General features: G+C 39.2%; 1 protein-coding gene and 1 long non-coding RNA gene across 2 annotated transcripts in view; both read right to left on the reverse strand.

Annotated features, from left to right (window-relative positions):
* LOC122447587 (ATP-binding cassette sub-family C member 4-like) overlaps nucleotides 1–20,438 on the reverse strand; it is a 405,286-nt gene that overhangs the window by 228,785 nt on the left and 156,063 nt on the right. The window lies entirely within an intron of this gene.
* On the reverse strand, nucleotides 5,314–19,281 carry LOC122447598. The gene is made up of 3 exons (XR_006271299.1): nucleotides 19,242–19,281; nucleotides 8,644–8,733; nucleotides 5,314–5,334 (listed from the first exon to the last, which is right to left on the reverse strand). It is a non-coding gene; the product is annotated as an uncharacterized LOC122447598 (long non-coding RNA).

Raw genomic sequence — 20,438 nt, forward strand, 5'->3', positions numbered from 1 at the left:
AGTTGGATATGACTGAGCAGCTGAACAACAACAACAACAAAAAAAACATACCCATCTGTCTTTGCACATATATATTCACCAGTGCAACAAAATGTATTTGTTACAAGAAATGGTAACCCACTCCAGTATTCTTGCCTGGAAAATCCTCACGGTCAGACAAGCCTGGCAGGCTATAGTCCATGGGGTGGCACAAAAGTCAGACACAACTTAGCAACTAAACAACACCTTCAACACCTATAACTGCAAGACTTCACGGTGACAACCCTGTTGGTTATGCCCTTCATCAGCATCTGTCACTTCCCCAGTCCCTCCCTCAGGCTGGCTGCCTGTCCTCTGGAGCATCTGGTTTTGCAGCAGGTTGACTCATCTCATGTCCACATTAAAGCTTTCAGAACAGACAGTCACCTGCTTTCCAGAAAGGAAAGAGGTACAGGGATCCCTTGGAGATATTGCAGGTTTAGTTCCAGAACACCAGAATGTAATGAATAAAGTCAGTTATACAAAATTTCTGGTATCCCAGGGTGTATAAAAGTTATGTTTAGACTACACTATAGCCTAGCAAGTGTGCAGTAGCATTATTCCTGAGAAAGCAATGTACAGATCTTTAATTTAAAAAATAATTTATTGCTCATGGGTGTAACTATGGGTGATTCTGTTGATGTTTGACAGAAAACAACAACATTCTGTAAAACAATCATCCTTCAATTAACAAAATAAATTAATAAAAATATTAATAATAAAAATTAATTGCTAAAAAATACTAACCATCATTGGAGACTTAGAAAGTAACACTGAAGATCACCGATCCCAGATCACCATAACAAATGTAATGATAGTGAAAACCTTTGACATATTGTGAGAATTACCAAAAGATGACACAGACATGGAATGAGCAAATGCTGTTGGAAAAATGGTACCTGGAGACTTTCTCAACTTGCTTGACAAACTGTTAATTTGTAAAACAAACAAACAAAAAAAGCAAAAACACACTATCTGGGAACTTCCATAAAACAAGGTATACCTGTATTTCTAAAGCAAGCAATAAAGAAACTGATTCAAAAATCAAAGGTTTGAAAAATAAAATTATTTCTTATTTGTGATGATTTGTTGAATTGAAAACCAACCAGTAATCAGAAGCTCTAGAACAAAACATAAGGTTTACACTTGGGGTGGATGGAGCACAGACAATCCTCAACTCTGAAGCTGGGGGATGCATGTCTCTTAGTCCCCTAAGGTCTAATCCTGCTGTTCCTACAAGAGGAGTCAGCAACCACAACCAGCTCAAACAAGTGGCTGAGTTTACATCTCCTGGTGGGACCTCCCTCTGACATCACTGATGACCTCAATCAGGGAGCCCTAAACTGAAGGTCTCCCAAGACAGGAGTGGGAAGGGTCCCTCCTCAGTGAAAGACAAGGTCATCAAGCAAAACAAGTCCAGTCATTGCAAAGGTGACAGGCTTCAAAGAAAACCCTTCCATTTCCCTTCTCCCTCCATCTTCCCCATTCACCCAGATGCTCAGTCTCCACACCCAGACAGCAGCATCAGCTCCTCTCTCCTCCCTCAGATCCCACGTTGAACCCATCGCTTGGCCTCACTTTCTCATCTTCCCCAAATCCAACCACCTCACCACTTCCACGGCAGGGACCTTAGTCTCAGTCAAGAGAGGGCAAAACTGCAAGAGAGAGGGAACAGTGCATTTGGAGAATTGAAGACCATCAGTGTGGTTTTGGCTATGAAGGAAGGAGGGAAAAGAGTGGGGGAAAAAACTAGAAAGGCGGGGAGAGACCAGGCTGTAAATTGCTTTGTTAAACCACGTTAAAGATTTGTTGTCAATGTATGGCAAAAACTGCTACAATATTGTAAAGTAATTAGCCTCCAACTAATAAAAATAAAAGAAAAAAAAAAAGATTTGTTCAAAGACACAGACCAATTTGAGAAAAACTTGAGGTTACAGAAATTTACCAGGAGATAAGCTTCCCTGGTGGCTCAGATGGTAAAGAATCTGCCTGCAACATGGGAGACCCAGGTCCAGTCTCTGGGTTGTGAAGATCCCGTGGAGAAGGGAATGGCAACCCACTCTAGTATTCTTGCCTGGAAAATCCCATGGACAAAGGAGCCTGGTGAGCGACAGTTCATAGGTCTCAAAGAGTCGGACACAACTGAGCAAGTAACACACACAAGTAGGTAAAGCATTAAACAAATTGAACATACTTTGATAACAGTAACACAGCTGATTGGTTCGAGGGATACTGACGTTCGCATCTGTGAATCAGGTGCTGAGGGATAAGACTGAGAACTGACCAGCAGAGACGCTTTCTAAATTCTGTCCTTCCTGTTTCCCTAACTCCAATCACACATTTCAAGGTGACAGTATTTCTAAGAATTAGATAATAAAAATAATCTGCTACTATTAATGCTGGAATACAAAAACCAAAAATAAAGCCTCAGGGTACATCTAGGAACAAAGAATTTATTTGAACAGACTCCTAACTGAGCTGGAGATCAAGCCATCTTTCTGATGCTGCCTCTAAAGCCTGACAAAGGGCTTGAAACAGGTAAATTTTATAGCATCATTTGTTTATTATGGAAGAAGGATGCTTTGGGAGATAGTCTTTAAAATATACAGGGCTAAGAGGTAAGAACAGCAAAGCAACAAGGAAAAAGTAGAAATGAAAGGCTACTTTTCCAATTAGCATTCAAGAACACAAAATGAGGGTCTAAGAATACCAGGTGCTAAAACATTTCTGGAATTTGAGCTACTGCCCTGTACTCTTGGAATTTACCCCAGTCCCTCATCAAAGTTTGCAGGTGGAGTCAGCTTCCTATTGAGTTGCTGTAGTCCAGCCAGACAACTGGCTACACTACTGGAGCCTAGAGCGTCCCTTTGGTTGGGGATGCCCCACTCCTGTTGTTGGACTCCTTGGAGCTCACTTCTCTGTATGTCCAGCTTGGTGAGTGAGGCTACAGGCACTGCTTCAATGCTGAGGGCCTGATACCTACTCAATGTCCCCACTGATGATCCATCTGACAATGCATGTAAAGTTGGAGGGGGGGGTGGTGGTGATATTCCAGAAACTGTCCAAGAAGTCAAAAGAGACAGTTCCATTATAAGATATAAGGAAATTTGGATGTTACTGTTTATTATTGATTATTATCTATTTTGTATGGACCATCAAAATACCTAAATATATTTTGCATTCTTTTGGGACTGACTTCCCTTGTGGCTCAGACAGTAAAGAATCTGTCTGCAATGCAGAAGACCTGGTTCAATCCCTGAGTTGGGAAGATTCCCTGGAGAAGGGAATGGCTACCCACTCCAGGATTCTTGCTTGGAGAATCCCATGGACAGAGGAGCCTACAGTCCATGGGGTTGCAAAAGGTCGAACATGACTGAGTGACAAACACGTTCTTTTGGGATTATATGCAGCCAGAGGTTTTCCTTTGTGCCATGTGTTCTATATCATTTTATAAAGCCACAGTCTAACATTTACTGAAACTAATCAAGCAGCAGAGGGAAACAACAAAGAAAGAAGATGAAAAGAGGTAAGGAATAGAGGGAGGAAGGAAATAATAAATTACTGAGAGGAAAGAGCCAGTCAAATCTGGAGGGAAAATATTAGACAGATATCCAGAGGCCAAAGCTTGGAGCCTACCACATGTGCAGTGCCTAGATCTACTGTGTGAAAGACTTATTGGTTGTTTATCTAGTCTCTCAGCCTTGATTTGCCTTCCTTTTTAAACTCTCACCCATGCTGCACAGGTTCAGTCTCTGCAAGTCAGATTTCAGAGGCTCTTGGGCAAGCTGGCCTTTTTTTAGGTTCTGCCAGTAAGCAGGCACTAGAGGAGACTGAAAGTGGGACAGAGCTAATATTCTATTTGATTTGGCTGTTCCTGCAGCATCACCTCAGCAGGGGGACATGACTCCAGCTCTGAGCTTCTATTAGCACATGGAGAAATAGCCCCATCCTGCTTCCTCAGCACATATGACCAGCAACTGGGCAGTGACCTCTCCTTGGAGGCTTGAGCACCAGCTGTAGGGCCTCTCTTCTGAGTTCTTAGGTCTGGAGATCCGGCCTAGGACATGGTAGCTGCTTCCTAAAATCATTACCCCAGTGCTCCCTTTCCTTTTTCTAGCCTCTAACTCTTATGTAGGAAATTTCCTATATTAAACCCTTTCAGCTGAAATACTGGCTTTCTCATGAGGCCCTTCCTTCTCATGGAATGAATCCCTTCTGACAGCAAGAGCTGAAAAATTCTGCAACCTTAGTCAACAATCTCCTGGCAATCTAAACAAGAGGTCATTTTTTTGTATAAGGAAATCAAAGACTGTGACACAGTGAAAATGACTGTGCTCCACCCTCTTGAAATATGGAGCTCTAACTTGGGTTTGGAATATTTTCAAGGCTGGAAATATTAAAAAATGACAATTCAAATATAAGAATATTATATGAAAATGTAAGGTTATTGGATATACTATTTAATAGCACATTTTGAAACTAAAGTTAAATACTTGAGTTATTTTCAGGAATGAGAGGAGAAAATTAAATTACTGGAGACTTCTATCAAGTTTTACAAGGAAGGATCAGTTGAAAAATTGAATTTAAATGGAAACAACTGATATGGTAAGGGTCTTACCGATATCCATTCACAGTGAATAACGGTGCTCAACCTGTGTGTGATGGTTAGCACAGTGCACTCAGCAAATTTCTCATGGATTTTTTTTTGTATTAACTCATCTGTTCTGGAATCAGAGAAATTGATATACTTCAGTGAAGACAGGAAAAGCAGACTAAAGAGTTAAAAATTAAAAATCAATACTTTAACATAGAATCTTGTTCCTAAAAAACTAAGTATAAAAAGTCTATTTAGAAATTTACTATTTTTCATAAAATGATGGAAAATAGTCTTTCCTGGAAATTGCTTGAAACTATCAGGAGCTGGATTTAGGAATCCAGCTCTCTTAGGAAGCCTCATAACAACATTAACAGCATATAACATGTCTTGGTTTCTGCCTTTGTTTTCCTTTGTTTGTGATTAATATTATCACGAGATATCTGTGGGCCAAAGAGAGCATAGAAACATTTCTCAGCATCACTATATGTTTTCCATTTACCACATTTACAATTTGGATTCCAGGTTTCATGGACCTCAGCTCCATACCTTGGATCCACATTGGACGTGGCTTTGTCAAGAATCAATATCTTATTTACTCTGAGAATAGCCCTGGCAAGGCATACTAGTTGTCTCTGTCCAACACTCAAGTTCAATCCTGATTCTGCTAATTCAGTATCCATTTTACCAGGAAGACCATGGATGGTTTCTTTAAGTTGAACCTGTGGATACAGAAAGAACATTTTCTTAAATAACCTGCTGCTGAAGTAGACAAACCTCTTAGACATTAGAGCTTTGAAGTCCCCCCAACTTCTTGTGCATCTTGTATGTGCAGCCAGGTGATGGGAAGAGCTGTTTCCAATTAGTGTTCACTGAGAAAGATGGTGGGTAGAGTCGTCAGGACAGAAAGATCTCAATGTCCCCCCATCCCCACCATAGGCCATCCACCAACAAACTCCACCTAGGACTTAGTTCAGAAAGTCTCTCAAAAATTGAAGCTATTTCTCCCAAAGTGGCTTAAACAGAAAATCTAAAAGGATCTTTATGGTTGAATCAACTTTACCAAGGTACATTTTGCATAGGAGTTGGTGCACTAAAAGGAAACCTAGAAAAACTACAGAAAGTTTTGTTCTCTAAAGATATAATCTTATTAATTTAACAAAATCTTTACCATTTTGTAATGTTTAAAATAATTCAAATTTAAACAATGGAAAACTCCATCTAATTCATTAGTAATTCTGGAAACTTTCCCATGTTTAATCTGATAAGTGCTGGACCCGACAAGTGCATTTTCTTCAATATCATAATGTCTTGCAGTGAATGAAAACTCACAAGAAACAAGATACAATATTACATCCTATCTCCCCCATAATATGGATATAGGTGATGTTTATATTAATCTATCTTCAAAAAATTATATTCATAAGATTAAAAAAACAAACCTTTAACCACCAAATATAATCTGAAAATACACTGGGTGGTAGGGGTCAGTTCAATGAATTCTGGAGAAATACTATGGAGCAAGAAGCAAACTCAGGCTGTACTTGAAGTGAAAGAACAACGAAGAAATACACTTCAAATTAAGAAACCAACAGACTGATGACCAAAAAGTTATTTGACGCACTACAATGTCAGACAACAAAACACTGAGGGTGAATGAGTAGCATTTTCATGATATCCTAAATGGTGGAACACTTCCATGAATGTGATCCTGAACTGTGCTCCTGATGGAGTCCAATCCCTAGAAAGCAGAATTCTGAGTCAGGATTAAATATGGTATTGGTATTTAGTGACAGCATAAAAGGTGTACAAACTCTAAAGGGTAAGATTTGAATTGTGGTGCAAGTGGTTGGTCTTTGTTAAGACTGACATCCTGAGTTTGAAGAAATAATCTCACATTTGCTCCTGAGTTGGATGACATCATATAACTAATCTTTTTTTTTCCCCCTTCTTCTTCAGGTTGTCCATATCTGCTTCATGGTGAAGAAGAGTTGTAAGGGGAAATGTTTTTCATAAAATACTGTTTTCTGAGGCTCTCTATTTATTTGTGAATCAGGGATGGTTATGAGAATAATATGAATATCAAGGCTCTCTGTAGTGTAATCATACAATCAAGGTATAAAGTATTAGAATGGAAGAAAAGGACAACAGAAACAGTAGACAATAATAATTAGAAGTTACAACAGGAGGATCTGAACACATTAGATGATAGTGTAATATTACTATTTTATTTCTTAATCAAGATAATTGTGTTAGATTACACAAGAGAATGTCCTTGAAAAGGATAGAGATTGTATCTCTTGATGACTGTGATAGACCCAAAATCTGAAACAATGCCTATCTAAGAAGTGCTCAAGAAATGTGTTAGCTGTGTAAAGGGAGAAGTGAATCTCATCTTGTGACATATCTGTTCCTATAAATTAGAAAGTAAATCCATATAGACAGCTTACATATAATACTAATATTATGTGTAAAAGGATTATATTCTTATAACAATTAACTGGCTCCAGAATATCACAACATCACACTGTAAACTGTGAAAAGCACATAAAAAGTTTTAATTTAAGGAAAATGGAGCAAATAATACTATTCAAAACTATACATCTCAATATAGAATACTTCAGATCATTTTTGAGGTTGGGAAAATTATAGAATATAGCAAAACTGAAAAATAATAAACTGAACTTAATAAGGTACCCTATTTCTATCATCATTACCATTTTTAAAGTAACCCACTGTGTAGTGTATCTAGTAGGTGCCAATGCCTCTCACAGGAGGTTAATACAGATGTCAGATGGTTCCCATTTCAAGGAACCTTCTTACTTCTCAAAAAGAAAGGCTGGTGTGGACTGGGAGGAGACAGGGAAATGCAGTCAACAGGTGGGGAAGAGCTTTTACTAGAGCAGGACCAGCAGTAAAGGAAGTCAAGGGGAACCCGTTTACCTAATACAAGGCCCCAGGAAATGGACATGTGAGCTGTCCCACAGCAAGGACTGGACCATGTGTTTCTGATACACAGGCTGCTGACGCCCAGATTTCTGTATCTTGGTTTCCTATATGATGAGACCTACTTGTGTCCTAACAGAGATACTATCAATGCTGGATCTGTGTAACACAAAATTTTTTAAAGAAATAAGCCATACTTCTCTGAAATGTAGAGATCAACCAAACATCTAGTACTTATTTATTAAGTGCTACTTTTTGAAAGCAAAAGACTGAACTAGGTCCTATGAGAAACTAGAAGTCTGTCTATGGTTTAGAAGTCTAGAGTTTCTGCCATCAGTAGAATCAATTTGCAAAAGTAGGGCTAATACACAAAATAACTACTATTAAAATACACAAACCAACAGCAACTTAATAGTCAAAATTTTTTCATGCAAAGGTGAGGAAATTCAATGAAGTAGAGCAAGGGGAAACATGACACAAATAACAGAAAATACTCTAGAAACTAGCCTATCCATATAAAAACTAAGCCAAAACTACAGAATTCTGTTACTTGCATTCATGTTGCAGCATTAAAATGATATAATCGTCAATAAGTAATCATCATCATATTCCAACTATAATTTACCTTTATAAACACTTTCTTATGAAACTTCATAGCATTTTATTGGTATGATCTTGTTTATCTTTCAGTTAATAATGAAAAACTATCATTTCCACTTAAATATCCCCTAAGGCTAGAGGAATAAAATGAACATTGGAGGGTAATTAGAATAATTAATTTACTAGGTCACTAACAGAATTTGATCCCACAGTTTTAATGTCTACTTTAGTGCTCTGCTAAGGACAAAATAATGTATCTAGTTGCTTGGGGTTCTATAGAAAAAGTTAAAATGAAAACATGAGGCATTATGTTTTTGGTTTTCATTTTCAATACACACATTTTAAGTGCACCCATCTCATCATTGTTCTCCTAGAAAGTAAACAAAGTTAGCTAAAATGATAAGTTTCCCTTAATTACCTGCAATGCTACAAATGTACACACACAGATACTGATGCTAATAAGTTAATTACATTACATAAATTACCTCTTCCAAGACATTCCACAGTTCGTTTCCCGAATACTCATTAAAGGGATCCAGATTTTTCCTCACTGTTCCAGTGAATAAAACAGGTTCCTAAATACCGCAAAATAGTGAATGTTATTACCATAATCTCTTTTCATTTTAAACCAATGTTTATAGAAAAGAATGAAAATATAAAATATCAAAATTCTCTGCAATTATTAACAATAAAGTTGAAAATGTATGTGTACAAAACTGTATCTCTAAAGTAATTTTTCACTGTATGAAGTGTGCTACAAAATATCCTCTGGACTATTAAACACTAAGTGAAGAAAGTGTTGAAGTATTTTCATCCTAAGGAAAAAAAAAGACTGAAGAAGAGAAAGGAAAATTTTATTTTCTTTTTTTAAAATTGCCATTCTGGTCATAAATATCTTCTTAAACACATACACAAACTGAGGATATAATTACGTGAGAAACTTTACATTAAGATTTACATAAATTAACTGTCAATCCTGGAGTGATACTGGGAAATACCAAGACTACGATTAGCTGAATTTTGTGTCTCAAAGCAAAATTGTTAAATTTTTTCACATTTACACTGAAGAATAAGGTAGGCTATTTTCTATGCTAGTCAAACAGCCTTCTGGGATGGGGACTCTCTCCACATGCATGAATGGAACATCCCCACACGTGCAAAGAGAATGTCAGCTCCTGGGGCCTGCGGCTCCTCTGTCCATGGAGAGATCTCCTCTGATTCTGCACCAGGTGATCCCCACATTCTTTCACCTGTGCGTCAGGATGACCTGCCTCACAGAACCTCATTACTAACTGCAATGTCAGGAGGACTTGAAACCCATTGTGACATGAGCCAGGATAAACTTATTTTCATTTGAATAGCTCTTCCTATTCATCTGCATCAGGAGGAGCCATAAGTAAATCATTCTGGAAATATATGCCTTTCTGGGTTTCAAGAGAGAATCTTGTACATAAACTCATGTAGGCCATTTACATTTTCTACTGGAAGGCTCTATTAAGCCAGGCCACAGAATATGAGCAGCAGAGAAGAACCCATTAGGCTCCTTCCAGTGAAGGGGGAAGAACAAGGGGAGGCACAAGTGTGGGGTCAATAGGAGACCTGACTCTTCCACAAGTGCCCGGCACTGGTCAGAATCAACACGTTCAAATCCTGCCTGGCCTTGGGGGCTGGACTTGCCTCCTCCCTTCACAGAAGAAAGATGAAGAAGACAGGCATTTCTTTTCTCCAGCCATGAAGAAAAATGATACTCAGAGAGCCTCCTGTATCTTCTTTCCTTATTGTCTTAAAGTCTGGTGAGAGAGAAATGGATGCAGAAGACACAGGGCATGTCACCAAAAAAGACATATCCCTAAACAAAATTTAATTTTCAAAAGACATTATAAAGGGAGTTCATTTGCACAAAGTTAATTAAGTGGCCAACATTCCCCCAAAGCATTGAAAATCACTGGTCACAGGAAGTTTCAAAATTATTGTATTGAACTGAAAAATACTGAAATGCAAATTTAAAGTTTCCTTTAAAACCCTGAAACTTAGGATCAAAGACTACCCAAGTATCTAAGCAATGGTAAGAGTTCCTTGTCAGTGGACTAATAATTATTTTACTTCAGATTTTTTAAAAAAAAAGTCTTACTTTTTGCAATTATCAACTCTAAGTTTCCAACAAGCCAGGCTATTTCTCTCTGTTTAGCTGTCTTCATGAGGTTTACACAAATGACATGGCCAGACAAGGGTAGGCTGGTCCCCAGTATTCCTCCCTTTCCTCTGACTCTCCTCCACCTCTGGGCCCAAAATGAAGGAAGGACTCTTGAAGGACTAGTGTTCAAGATTTGTTGTTCAATCACTCAGTCGTGTCTGACTCTGCAACCCCACGGACTGCAGCACTCCAGGACTCCCTGTCCTTCAATATCAAACAGAGTTTTCTCATATTCGTAAAGGGACGGAAAGAGGCCAGGTTAATAAGCCAGCTTGGAGCCCAAGTGGGAGAAGAGAGCTGGGGTCTCTTTGCTTATAACAATGACAAGAATGTTTCTTCTTAGCCCATCACAGCTTATGTGACCTGAATAGTTTTTCCTTCTGGTTTCCCTCATAGAGCAAATTTACATCCTGTAAGAGGTCTAAGGTTTGAAGTGTCCACCCAGTTTTCAAAGTACACTCTACAAAGACAATTGCAGACAATTCTACAATTGTCTACAATTTGTCTACAAAGACAATTCTCCTGAACTATTCTACAAGAAAAAAAAACAAAAAACAAAAAAAAAAAACTGCTTTGATTTAGAAGACAGACCTTCCTTCCTTGAGCAATGAAAGGGCTCACAGTATTAGCATACTTGGGAAGAGTGGTTCTGGTGGTTTAGGAGTCATAGGACCTCCATTTAACATTCAACCACCATTTATTATTTGTAGATTTTTTTGATGACCATTCTGACTGATGAGAGATGACACCTTATTGTAGTTTTGACTTGCATTTCTCTGATAATGAATGATGTTGAGCATCTTTTCCTGTATCACTCTTGGTGGCAATGCAAATTAACTTTTATTTATTCATTTATTTTTGGGTGTTCTGGATCTTCATTGCTGCATGTGCTTTTCTTTAGCTGCAGAAAGCAGGGGCTATTCTCTAGTTGGGATGTGCAGGCTTCTCACTGCAGAGGCTTCTCTTGCTGCAGAGCACAAGCTCTAGGCACATGGGCTTCAGTAGTTGCAACTCCTGGGCTTGGGAGTTGCGGGGCACAGTCTCTAGAGCACAGGCTCAACAGTTGTGGGGCACAAACTTAGTTGATCTGTGGCATGTGGGATTTTCCCAAATCAGGGAACAAACCCATATCTCCTGCACTGGCAGGCAGATTCTTTACCTCTAAGCCACCAGGAAAGCCCTGTGAATGTAAACTGATACAGCCACTATGGAGAACAGTATGGTGGTGGTGGTCGTTTAGTCACTAAGTGGTGTCCGACTCTTGTGACCCCATGGACTGTAGCCCCGCCAGGCTCCTCTGTCCATGGGATTCTCCAGGCAAGAATACTGGAGTGTGTTGTCATCTTCTCCTGGAGAACAGTATGGAGATTCCTTACAAATATAGGAATAAAACTACCATATGACCCAACAATGCCACTACTGGGCATATATCCTAAGAAAATCCTAACTCAAAAAGACACATGCACCCTAATGTTCATAGCAGCACTATTTACAATAGCCAGGATATGGAAACAACCTAAATTTCAGGTGGACAGATGAATGGATAAAGAAGTTGTGATACATATATACAATGGAATATTATTACTCAGTTACAAAAAGGAATGAGTTCTAGTGAGCTCTAGTGAACTCACCTCACTAGAACTGAAAGTTCTAGTGAATCTGGAGCCTGTTACACCGAGTGAAGTAAGTCAGAAAGAGAAAAGCAAATGTTGTATTAATTAATGCATATTTTGCATAATTAATGCATATAAATCAGAAAATTAATGTATTAATTAATGCATATATGTGAAATCCAGAAAAATGATATGATTAACCTATTTGCAGAACAGGAATAGAGACACAGACATAGATTTGTGGATACACAGAAGAGGAAGGTGAGGGTGGGAAAAATTGAGAGTAGTATTGACATGTATACTACCATGTATAAGATAGCTAGTAGGAAACAACTATTTAGTGCAGGGAACTCGACTCAATGCTCTGTGATGACCTAGAGAGGTGAGCTGGTGGGATGGGGGAGGGAAGCTCAAGAAAGAGGGGATATATGTGTATATATGTCTGATACAGGATTGAGGGCCGGAGGAGAAGGGGGCAACAGAGGATGAGATGGTTGGATGGCATCTCCAAGTCAATGGATCTGAATTTGGGCAAATTCCAGGAGATGATGAGGGACAGAGAGGCCTAGCATGGTGCAGTCTGTGGGGTCACAAAGAGTTGGACAAGACTTGGCAACTGAACGACAACAAAAAGGACAGCTTGGCTGACACCTGGTGTTGTACAGCAGAAACAAACACAACATTGTAAAGCAATTATCCTCCAATTAAAAATAAATTTAAACAAAGAATCTGAAAAAGAGCATACGTATAACTGAATCACTTTGCTGTACACCTGAGACTAAAACAATATTGTAAGTCAATTAAACTTCAATTTAAAAAGAAGAGTTAGATGCTTTATTTATATGAGCAATGTTCAACTTTTTCATATAGTTTAATAGTTCTAAAATGTGAATGGTGGAGGAGTGTTTTCATGTAATTATTCATCTTTATAAGCTGTAGGTGTTTTTAAATGACTTAAATTCAAGTTTTAATGGGTGGGCACTAGTTATGAGAGTTCAAAATTTAGAAATCTTTACATGGCGGTAACTTTTGCTTACATGTATAAGTATGAAAAAAAGTTCAGTCACTTATTTCATAATCAGGGCTCTCTCTATTGTTACCTTCCTCATATTCTTCCCTATAGGAAACTCCTTGAAGAGGATGAAACTCTCCAAAATCTGGGGGACTAATGTGACATTCTTTGCAAAAACAGGAGCCCTCACTTTTGAGTCCCTGACCAGCAACACCAGCTGTTTCATGCTGAGCTTTAATCAGAGACCTCAAACACTGTGTAGGCCTTAGAGGTTCTGCTAATTATCACCAATCCACTGCTGATTGTCATAAAAAGAAAAAAAAATAAGTTTAAGCATTTCCTCTTGCAATAAGGGTCCCCATTTAAATCTATGCTGTCAGTCTAAAAGGACATATTGGGCAATTATGAGTGTTCATTTAGCAGGATTAATGGATGAACATATTTTAGTAAGTAAGAATATTTCTCTGTTATGATGTGCCAAATATATGACATGCTAAAACTTCAATACTTTGGCCATCTGATACAAAACACCAACTCACTGGAAAAGACCCTGATGCTGAGAAAGACTGAAGGCAAAAGAAGAAGGGGTCAGCAGAGAATGAAGACAGGTAGAAAGCATCACCACCTCAATGGACATGAACTTGAGCAAACTTCAGGAGACAGCAAAGGACAGGGGAGCCTGGCAAGTGGCAGTTCATGGGGTTGCAAAGAATCAGACATGACTTAGTGACTGAACAACAACAAGAGCAACAACATTTCACATTAAAAGTTGAATGAAAAGAATGATTTATTACAACATTAACTGACTGAAACTACATTTTTCTTTAAAGTCAGCAGGCAATTTGTGAACAATGTCTGTTTTAATATGTCATAGTGCTTCTTTTTATTTTTTTTTCATTTAATTTTATTAGTTGGAGGCTAATTACTTCACAACATTACAGTTGGTTTTGTCATACATTGACATGAATCAGCCAAGGAGGTACATGTATTCCCCATCCCAATCCCCCCTCCCACCTCCCTCTCCACCCGATTCCTCTGGGTCTTCCCAGTGCACCAGGCCCGAGCACTTGTCTCAGGCATCCCACCTGGGCTGGTGATCTGTTTCACTATAGATAATATACATGCTGTTCTCTCAAAACATCCCACCCTCACCTTCTCCCACAGAGTCCAAAAGTCTGTTCTGTACATATGTGTCTCTTTTTCTGTTTTGCATATAGGGTTATCATTACCATCTTTCTAAATTCCATATATATGTGTTAGTATGCTGTAATGTTCTTTATCTTTCTGGCTTACTTCACTCTGTATAATGGGCTCCAGTTTCATCCATCTCATTAGAACTGATTCAAATGAATTATTTTTAATGGCTGAGTAATATTCCATGGTGTATATGTACCACAGCTTCCTTATTCATTCGTCTGCTGATGGACATCTAGGTTGCTTCCATGTCCTGGCTACTATAAACAGTGCTGTGATAAACATTGGGGTGCACGTGTCTCTTTCAGATCTGGTTTCCTCAGTGTGTATGCCCAAAAGTGGTATTGCTGGGTCATATGGCAGTTCTATTTCCAGTTTTTTAAGAAATCTCCACACTGTTCTCCATAGTGGCTATACTAGTTTGCATTCCCACCAACAGTGTAAGAGGGTTCCCTTTTCTCCACACCCTCTCCAGCATTTATTGCTTGTAGACTTTTGGATAGCAGCCATCCTGACTGGCGTGTAATGGTACCTCATTGTGGTTTTGATTTGCATTTCTCTGATAATGAGTGATGTTGAGCATCTTTTCATGTGTTTGTTAGCCATCTGTATGTCTTCTTTGGAGAAATGTCTGTTTAGTTCTTTGGCCCATGTTTTGATTGGGTCATTTATTTTTCTGGAATTGAGCTGAAGGAGTTGCTTGTATATTTTTGAGATTAATCCTTTGTCTGTTTGCTTCATTTGCTATTATTTTCTCCCAATCTGAGGGCTGTCTTTTCACCTTACTTATAGTTTCCTTTGTTGTGCAAAAGCTTTTAAGTTTCATTAGGTCCCATTTGTTTATTTTTGCTTTTATTTCCAATATTCTGGGAGGTGGGTCATAGAGGATCCTGCTGTGATTCATGTCGGAGAGTGTTTTGCCTATGTTCTCCTCTAGGAGTTTTATAGTTTCTGGTCTTACATTTAGATCTTTAATCCATTTTGAGTTTATTTTTGTGTATGGTGTTAGAAAGTGTTCTAGTTTCATTCTTTTACAAGTGGTTGACCAGTTTTCCCAGCACCACTTGTTAAAGAGGTTGTCTTTTTTCCATTGTATATCCTTGCCTCCTTTGTCGAAGATAAGGTGTCCATAGGTTGAAGGATTTATCTCTGGGCTTTCTATTTTGTTCCATTGATCTATATTTCTGTCTTTGTGCCAGTACCATACTGTCTTGATGACTATGGCTTTGTAGTAGAGTCTGAAGTCAGGCAGATTGATTCCTCCAGTTCCATTCTTCTTTCTCAAGATTACTTTGGCTATTCGAGGTTTTTTGTATTTCCATACAAATTTTGAAATTATTTGTTCTAGTTCTGTGAAAAATACCATTCGTAGCTTGATAGGGATTGCATTGAATCTATAGATTGCTTTGGGTAGAATAGCCATTTTGACAATACTGATTCTTCCAATCCATGAACACGGTATGTTTCTCCATCTGTTTGTGTCCTCTTTGATTTCTTTCATCAGTGTCTTATAGTTTTCTATGTATAGGTCTTTTGTTTCTTTAGGTAGATATACTCCTAAGTATTTTATTCTATTTGTTGCAATGGTGAATGGTATTGTTTCCTTCATTTTTCTTTCTGTTTTCTCATTGTTAGCGTAGAGGAATGCAATGAATTTCTGTGTGTTAATTTTATATCCTGCAACTTTACTATATTCACTGATTAGCTCTAGTAATTTTCTGGTAGTCTTTAGGGTTTTCTATGTAGAGGATCATGTCATCTGCAAACAGCGAGAGTTTCACTTCTTCTTTTCCTATCTGGATTCCTTTTACTTCTTTTTCTGCTCTGATTGCTGTGGCCAAAACTTCCAACACTATGTTGAACAGTAGTGGTGACAGTGGGCACCCTTATCTTGTTCCTGATTTCAGGGGAAATGCTTTCATTTTTTCACCATTGAGGGTAATGCTTGCTGTGGGTTTGTCATATATAGCTTGTATTATGTTGAGGTATGTTCCTTCTATTCCTGCTTTCTGGAGATTTTTAATCATAAATTGATGTTGAATTTTGTCAAAGGCTTTCTCTGCATCTATTGAGATAATCCTATGGTTTTTATCTTTCAATTTGTTAATGTGGTGTATTACACTGATTGATTTGCGGATATTAAAGAATCCTTGCATTCCTGGGATAAAGCCCACTTGGTCATGGTGTATGATTTTTTTAATATGTTGTTGGATTCTGTTTGCTAGAATTTTGTTAAGGATTTTTGCATCTATGTTCATCAGTGATATTGGCCTGTAGTTTTCTTTTTTGTGGCATCTTTGTCTGGTTTTGGAATTAGGGTGATGGTGGCCTCATAGAATGAGTTTGGAAGTTTACCATCTTCTGCAATTTTCTGGAAGAGTTTGAGTAAGATAGGTATTAGCTCTTCTCTAAATTTTTGGTAGAATTCAGCTGTGAAGCCATCTGGTCCTGGGCTTTTGTTTGCTGGAAGATTTTTGATTACAGTTTCGATTTCCTTGCTTGTGGTGGCTCTGTTAAGATCTTCTATTTCTTCCTGGTTCAGTTTTGGAAAGTTATACTTTTCTAAGAATTTGTCCATTTTTCCAAGTTGTCCATTTTATTGGCATAGAGCTGCTGGTAGTAGTCTCTTATGATCCTTTGTATTTCAGTGTTTTCTGTTGTGATCTCTCCATTTTCATTTCTAATTTTGTTAATTTGGTTCTTCTCTGTTTCTTAATGAGTCTTGCTAATGGTTTGTCAATTTTGTTTATTTTTTCAAAAAACCAGTGTTTAGCTTTGTTGATTTTTGCTATGGTCTCTTTAGTTTCTTTTGCATTTATTTCTGCCCTAATTTTTAAGATTTCTTTCCTTCTACTAACCCTGGGGTTCTTCATTTCTTCCTTCTCTAATTGCTTTAGGTGTAGAGTTAGGTTATTTATTTGACTTTTTTCTTGTTTCTTGATGTAAGCCTGTAATGCTATGAACCTTCCCCTTAGCACTGCTTTTACAGTGTTCCATAGGTTTTGGGTTGTTGTGTTTTCATTTTCATTCATTTCTATGCATATTTTGAATTTCTTTTTTTATTTCTTCTCTGATTTGTTGGTTATTCAGAAGCGTGTTATTTAGCCTCCATATGTTTGAATTTTTAATAATTTTTTTCCTGTACTTGAGATCTAATCTTACTGCACTGTGGTCAGAAAAGATGACTGGAATGATTTCAATTTTTTGAATTTTCCAAGACCAGATTTATGGCCCAGGATGTGATCTATTCTGGAGAAGGTTCCGTGTGCACTTGAGAAAAAGGTGAAGTTGATTGTTTTGGGGTGAAATGTCCTATAGATATCAATTAGGTCTAGCTGGTCCATTGTGTCATTTAAGGTTTGTGTTTCCTTGTTAATTTTCTGTTTAGTTGATCTATCCATAGTTGTGAGTGTGATATTAAAGTCTCCCACTATTATTGTGTTACTATTAATTTCCTCTTTCATACTTGTTAGCATTTGCCATACATATTGTGGTGCTCCTATGTTGGGTGCATATATATTTATAATTGTTATATCTTCTTCTTGAATTGATCCTTTGATCATTATGTAGTGTCCTTCTTTGTCTCTTTTCACATCCTTTATTTGAAAGTCTATTTTATCTGATATGAGTATTGTGACTCCTGCTTTCTTTTGGTCTCCATTTGCGTGAAATATTTTTTTCCAGCCCTTCACTTTCAGTCTGTACGTGTTCCTTGTTTTGAGGTGGGTCTCTTGTAGACAGCATATATAGGGGTCTTGTTTTTGTATCCATTCAGCCAGTCTTTGTCTTTTGGTTGGGGCATTCAACCCATTTACATTTAAGGTAATTATTGATAGGTATGGTTCCGTTGCCATTTACTTTGTTGTTTTGGGTTCACGTTTATACAACCTTTCTGTGTTTCCTGTCTAGAGAAGATCCTTTAGCATTTGTTGAAGAGCTGGTTTGGTGGTGCTGAATTCTCTCAGCATTTGCTTGTCTGTAAAGCTTTTGAATTCTCCTTCATATCTGAATGAGATCCTTGCTGGGTACAGTAATCTAGGTTGTAGGTTATTCTCTTTCATTACTTTAAGTATGTCCTGCCATTCCCTTCTGGCCTGAGGGTTTCTATTGATAGATCAGCTGTTATCCTTATGAGAATCCCTTTGTGTGTTATTTGTTGTTTCTCCCTTGCTGCTTTTAATATTTGTTCTTTGTGTTTGATCTTTGTTAATTTGATTAATATGTGTCTTGGGGTGTTTTGCCTTGGGTTTATCCTGTTTGGGACTCTCTCGGGCAGCCAGGAACTTGACGGGCGCACTCTCCCCAGGTGTGGCGCGCCTTCTCCCCTCCGCGGTCCCAGTCTCAGTTTCCGCCCGCGCCAGTCGGGTGCAAGCGCCCTCTGCTTTCTGCATTCCCAGCCCCAGTCCCTGCCTGTGCCGGTCGGGTGCCTGCGCCCTGTGTCTCACCGCGACCCTCCCGGCGGATGTTGACCATCCAGAATCTCAGGAGGTCTTTGATTACAAACTGGGGGCCTGTTTGCAGTGCGGTAGGGGATGCGGTCCTTGGGGCTGAGCCTGCCCCTTTCCCCTCCCCCCTGCCTCCAGCCTCCAGGAGGGCTGGGCCGGTCCGCAGCCTGCGAGCTCTTCTCTGGACTTGCTCAGTCCCTTTGTTCTGCAAATGGCCGGCAGTGTGTTCGGGCAGGTTAATGATCTCTTTCTCTCGCTATCCCACAGTTTAAGTTGGTAACTCACAAAAGCTCCCTCCGGTTGTCCTCAGGGCACTCAGGCCTGGTCCTTACCCTAAGCAATGCCGCCCACTCCTCTCCGTTCCGCCCCCACTTGCTGGTGGTGGATGCAGGCATCTGGGGTACTTTTCTGCTGGAAGTTGCTTTTAGGCACGTAATCTGTGGGTTTTATTTATTGTTCCCCTCCCAGTTAGGTTGCCCTCCAAGATTCAAAAACTTCCCCCAGACCCGCCAGTGCAAGGGTTTCCTGGTGTTTGGAAACTTCCTCTATTAAGACTCCCTTCCTGGGGCAGATCTCCGTCTTTAGCTCTTTTGTCCCTCTTTTTATCTCTTATATTTTGTCCTACCTCCTTTCGAAGACAATGGGTTGCTTTTCTGGGCGCCTGATGACCTCAGCTAGCGATCAGAAGTTGTTTTGTGAAGTTTGCTCTGCGTTCAATTATTCTTTTGATGAATTTGTAGGAAAGAAAGTGGCCTCCCCTTCCTATTCCTCTGCCATCTTGGCTCCTCCCCCTCCTGTCATTGTGTTTCATGTGTGGTGTTCATTTCGGTTTCTACTCACTCTACTTTCATCACTTGCCAAATAAGAAACCATTATATCATCTTCAAAAGGTAATAAAAGTGCTGACAAACACATACTGCAAGGGCAGATAAGGGTCAAATGAATGACCCTTATTTCTGATAGATACTTATTATTTAAAGTACCTACCTCCAATCGTGAAGTTAGTAAATTAATCTGATAAATAAGGGTTGTAAAAATATTTGTAAGGGACTTCCCTGTTGGTACAGTAGCTAAGAATCCACCTGCCTGTGCAGGGGACACAGGTTCAATCTCTGGTCTGGGAAGGTTTCACATACTGTGGAGCAACTAACCTGGTGCGCCACAGCTACTGAATCCATGCTCTGGAGCTCCTGAGCCACAACTAAGGAGCCTGCATGCTTCAACTACTGAAGCCCACTTGCCTAGAGCCTGTGCTCTGCAATGAGAGAAGCCACTGCAATGAGAAGCCTGTGCACCAAAACGAAGAGTAGCCCCTGCTCACTGCAAACTACAGAAAGCCAGCTCAAAGCAACAAAGACCCAGGGCAGCCAAATAAATAAATAAAATTTTTAGATATCTGTAGGCAGAACACTTTCGGAGAAGGCAATGGAACCCCACACCAGTGCTCTTGCCTGGAAAATCCCATGGACGGAGGAGCCTGGTAGGCTGCAGTCCATGGGGTCGCTAAGAGTCAGACACGACTGAGCAACTTCACTTTCACTTTTCACTTTCATGCATCGGAGAAGGAAATGGCAACCCACTCCAGTGTTCTTGCCTGGAGAATCCCAGGGACGGGGGAGCCTGGTGGGTTGCCTTCTATGTGGTCACACAAAGTCAAACACGACTGAAGAGTCTTAGCAGCAGCAGCAGCAGCAGGTAGAACACCTTAGTGTAGAGATTTATGGCAGGATGTACAGTCTATGTGTAAATAAACACCAAATTTATTGGCCCATGTATACTTTTTCTGAAGGTACACAACTAAACCTCACTTAATAAAGCTTAG

Source organism: Cervus canadensis, chromosome 9, assembly GCF_019320065.1.
Source record: "Cervus canadensis isolate Bull #8, Minnesota chromosome 9, ASM1932006v1, whole genome shotgun sequence".
NCBI classification, from domain to species: Eukaryota; Metazoa; Chordata; class Mammalia; order Artiodactyla; family Cervidae; genus Cervus; species Cervus canadensis.